This window comes from Ochotona curzoniae, unplaced genomic scaffold (genome assembly GCF_017591425.1).
Source record: "Ochotona curzoniae isolate NIBS_2020 unplaced genomic scaffold, NIBS_Ocur_1.0 scaffold_4506, whole genome shotgun sequence".
Classification (NCBI taxonomy): Eukaryota; Metazoa; Chordata; class Mammalia; order Lagomorpha; family Ochotonidae; genus Ochotona; species Ochotona curzoniae.
In genome coordinates this window covers 2,455,092-2,460,411 of record NW_024467119.1, presented here as the reverse complement: position 1 = coordinate 2,460,411, position 5,320 = coordinate 2,455,092, and positions in this window count along the sequence as shown.

Below are 5,320 nucleotides of genomic sequence, written 5' to 3'. Positions count from 1 at the left end.
GCAAGTTCTGAGGCTCATAAGACTACAAGCTCATCTCACAATGAACCAAAGAGAATGGATCAGTAGAGAGAATTTAGAGGAGAGAATCCATCCCAGAGCTCAGGGAGATCCTATAGCCAGTACTGGGGAGTTTCATACATCATACACCCATGGGAGGATTTTTTTTTTTAATGCTAAGTTTCAGGCAGTGATTACAGAGTTTTGAGGAAATTTTTATTGGAAGAAATAACTCAGAATGTCTGGAAACCTCTTAGAAAATGATTTCCCTCCCAGCAGAGTTTGGTCTGGTGGTCAGGGCTCGGCTCTTCAGTGAATTAGAGTCTGCAATGCTCTGGAAGCACCCTTACAAGATTACCAGGTGTATGGGTCAGGGCAGCAGTTACGTTGGAACCCAAGGCTTTCAGTCTGAGCAAATGGACATGAGTTTTCCCAGCACTATCAGTTTCATCTTCCAGACTGATCTCACCAGATAGCCTGTCGCTGCGCTCACTGCCAAAAGCGGCTGCCTTTAATCCTTCTCTCTGCCGCTCCTATCCCCATTGGTCTAAGCTTTCCTCCCCGCCTCTTTGGCCCTCTTTCCGCCACCCTTCCTCCCATTCTTCTTCCCGTACTTTCCCCATCTCCTTTCCTCCACCCTTCTTCTCGACTGTCCTCATCTGTCAATCTGTCTATCTGTCTGTTTGTCTGTAGTCTGTCACTGTAATCTGTCTTCCGTCCATCCGTCCATCCGTCTGTTCCATCCTTCCTAGTCCATCCGTCATAGTCTGTCCTAGCTTTTACCAGCTACTTTTATATTGTTCTCCACCAATCCCTTCTCCCCATGGGTCCACTTGGTGCTACGTGATAGGCCAGTAATCACAGTGAGGGCATTAGCCTATCCTTGTGACTTCCTGTTTACCTGCTCGCGAGAACAACTTCACCTCCTGGACCTGGGACAGCCGCCATCTTGCAATGGCCCCTCCCAAATCCCAGGAGGGCTTTGGCACCCTGCTCCCCACAATAGCCTTTCTTCTTTGTACTGTGATAACTATTTTTAACTTTTTTATGTTAATATTAATTATCTTTAGCAGAATCAGTGCAATTATAGATCTGCTTCTAAAAGCACATAGCATTCTCTTGTTTCTCTCTTCCACTCTCCTGTCTTGTCACTTTCTTTATGTTTCTGAAAAAAAATTAATTTTATCTTACGGTAGAGTGGCTTAAAACTTCGCTAGAGAAGAAACAAGTAGAAAGTAAGAAGGCATTTGTGTACTGGGAATATAGGCAATGCATATAAACAACTAAATGAAACAATCGTCACTACACTCATACTGCAATTTTAAAAGTAATCGCATATCATGAAAAGTATAGTAGCATAACATTCGTCGCTATTGGTTTGACAATGGCATAATGCAAAATTTACATATCCAAAAAAGCTGAACACAATAAAAGGTGCTTGTGACATCACCATGTCGATGATGATATTGATCACAACAGTCAAATTTTGGAATCAATCAAAGTTTCTATCATCAGATGAAGAGCAAAAGAAAATGTAACACACACACACACACACACACATACATATTAATCAGCTATAATAAAGAAGGAAATTCTACCATTTACAGCAACATGATTTCAACTGGAAGACATCATGTTAAGTGAAATAAGCTGCACCCAGAAAGATAAATGCCAAATACTTTTCCTTGTATGTGGAAAGTAACATTTAAACACAAAATGTAAAAAAGAAAGAAATGTCTATGTATATCAATGTTGCTGCAAATTTTTTTTTATGTGAAACTGCCACAATTTTGTCTCACACACTCACTATCACAAACCAGAATAATTACAACAAATGAAATGGCTCTGCACATTGGGATCACAAGACAAATTCAACAGGAATTCAGAAATACATGAAAAAGTAACGTGGAAGAGAAATTAACACATCCTTGGCCTGGATGCCAGGGACTCTATGAATGAAGGACAGTTGTCACAGTCATGGAGCTGTTGAGAGGCAAAGCAGAGGTACGACCCCAGAACCCCACCTGTTGCTATCTGCTGTACATCAGAGATGTGACTGTGGCTCTCAGCCAATGATTTCACGTCTTTCAATAAAATCAATGATGTAGAGTATTTATTTGATTGGATTTTTAAGCCAAAAAAAATTGCATGTTCTTTGTTTGAATGTTTGTTAACTGAAACGAAACTCTCTATGTTCAAATTACCAAAACCGCCAGAACCAAAACAAGTGGAAAGCTTTAAAGCCTGTTAGTTACAAATTCCTCAAATGCATTTTCAGGCATGTATAGAGAAATACTAAGAAATATTGCCAAGCTGTAGCAGCAGTTGGTGTAACCATCCGGACAGGTCACAGATAGCTAAAGAAACCACAGTATGGATCACACATGGTTCCATGTCCTGCTGGTTTTAAGCAGGACAAAAAAAAAAAAACCAGATTAAAGGGCAACATGCTTGTTTATAATTCTGTGTTGTCTTTGTTGCTTAAATCTGTGTTAGTACAAGCCTGCATCACATTTCCACTTAAAGAGGTTACTTAAAACCAAAAATGATAAGCTAGAGTTCATATAGTCACATAAAAATGATTCCCAATTTTGAGATTTCAGAACTGTTAGTAATTAAAGTTGCCGGCATTTGAGAGAATTGCATAATCTAACGTAAAGGTCTCACAAGTAAACAAAATATTGTAAAGACAAAGAGCTCAAGACAGAGCCAGAGGAAAGGGTGTTACAGGAAGTGATAGGTGTTTTATTGCTTCCTTTAGTCAGAACTATAAAAAAAAATCATGTTTACATCTGATACATCCATTTATTCATTTTCCACAAGAAAAATAAATGTGTTTTCAACCCCTTTCCTTACCCTGCAATTTGAATATTTCCAACTTGACAGGCCTGGCTGTCCTCTGGATTTATAACACAGCAGTCTCATGAATATAAGCCCTGGTACAATAAATACAGCATGGGTTTTTTTTTTAAAAATTCAGAAGTGCATGTCCTCTAAAAACGTACATTTCTTTGCTTGTTTATTCATTTAACTTGTTTTATGAGCATTCCTTTATGCACTCATTAAGTATAATCTAGAAAGAATAAAGTGCTGAACCTGTAATAGGAAATGCAATGTAAAGCTCTGGCTGTGAATGCCTTAAATACATAGAGAAAGAAACAAAATATGAAGTTGTGTGTACAGAACACAGCCGATGCCATCTGATACCTGGGAACTGACAGAAAGAGCACCCTACACAAAAAGCCAGATTCTCATCTGAGAAGCTCTATGACTCAGGTGTTTGATTTTGAAAGTATTTGAAGTAAGTTCTGAAGGGAAGGTGTATTCTATATATTTTATATTTTACTTCAAATGTCATGTATTAATTTAGCTGTTAAGGATATCCTTGCACTTCAACAGGGATCGCAGGATCACAGACACAGTAAGATAACCTGAGGACAACCATCTGCTTTTGTCTAGGCATTAACTGTCACATTGAACTATTTCAGCCCCTACCCCAAAGAAGATGTAGCTGACATCAGCGCAAATCAGAAGGCTGACCATGAGCGTGTCTTATTCTCTGATGAAACCATGCAAAGGAAGATTACCCCTCTTGGTGTGCGTGAGCCAGACTGAACAGTGAGAAAGATAATATTTGATAATATCACAAAGAACTTGATTTGTCACTCATTGTAAAAATATTGATTGAATCTCGTCATACACTGTAAATGCTAACATGGATATGGATGCTGTGTGACTGAAGAGACAAGGTCTGGGTTTAGGAAACAGTCCTTTGTTCGTTGGAGAAATGTGGGACGTGCCAAGGTTTCTCTTTACCTTCACAACCATAATCTGTGATGGGACGAGCACGACGCCTGTTTAGCGAATGTGTATGCAGTCTTCAGAATCTTTGTGTTTACTTTTAAAAATTGATAAGAAAAACTAAACAGAGAAAGTTCAAATTCTTTAAAAGAAAATTTGCTTCACAGGAAACAATTAGGTTACGTTGATGAAACTATCATGCCGACATGCTAGAACATGCTGTTCTGAACTATCTCCTAGTCGCACAAACACACACAGCCGAGGCAGTCAGGCTTTGGAGTTGCCCGTAGCTCTCGCTTTAACTGAGATTGTCACATTTCTCTGCAGTGGAGAGAGCCAGAGATTGCTGTCTGTGTGGCAGTGCTTGATTGGATTGTCAATCATGAGGGTGGAGGCAGATCCGCTCATCACTTCTCTTCCCAGGGTGATTGAGACTTCCAGCAAGCTGAGATGAGGCAGAGGACAAAAAGTGAACTCTATTCCAAAACTTTCTGAAACAATCAAAGGATGATTCAGATTCTAAAGTCAAGAGGAGTTTGCTAAACTAGTTTCTTTCTTCACAGAACTGAACCAAAGAAACCCAGACAAATAAATGACATTTATACAGTGGTCACAGCTTACGGACTGGTTGCTTCTTTCTCTCATCTGACTATTACAAATAAAACCCCCTATGGTTGCATTTGCAAGTTATTTTCAACATGGAAAGCATCCTAGTTCTAGCATACAGGTGGTTTCATGGAGCCATTTTCTTGAAAAGCATATTGAGACCTAGTTTGTGAGTCAGGAAGCATAAAATTGCGGCCTCAAAGTGTACTTTCAGATCATTACACGGGACTTCATTTTCACATTTTTAATCTTTTCGGCTAACAGTGCTTTCAGAAATGATTGTTCATCCTCCCAGTCAGCGTAACCCATCAACTCCAGTTTTCATTGAGAATGAAGCATGGGAGAGCAAAGGGTGGAGGTTCAGAGGAGACAAGGAGCTGTTTAGTGAATGGAGAATTCTACATACTATTATGTGGATATTGAAGAGCAACACTTTATAATACGCATGTGTTAACCAGCTAGATTTAACTATATAGCAAAACAACTTGTACACAATATAAAATATACAGAATTTCCTGTCAGCTTAATATCTATATATATTAATACATATAATAGAAAATCTATTTTTTCCAAAAGAATGTTACAACTTTGTGAGTAACTATCTTGCTTCCGTGCTAGTGAGATAGATTTTCTCTGTTTCAAATACTATTTGGAATAATTCTCCCCAATTTTGAGATTCTTAGACTAAGGCCTACATAGTAGTCCCACTCATCTTGGAATAATGCTAAGGTCTACCATTCATGGATGGATGTGAGCATTTCGGTCATGGAAAGTACTTGATAAGCACTTTTATATTTGCACTAAGAGGCAGGTTGAAGGAAGTCAGAAAGAAATACAGAACGAACTTCAGTTACAATTCAGGTTGTAAAAAAAGTAGCTGTTTCTGTCAGATTTTGAAGAGAAAATCTGTCTTCAG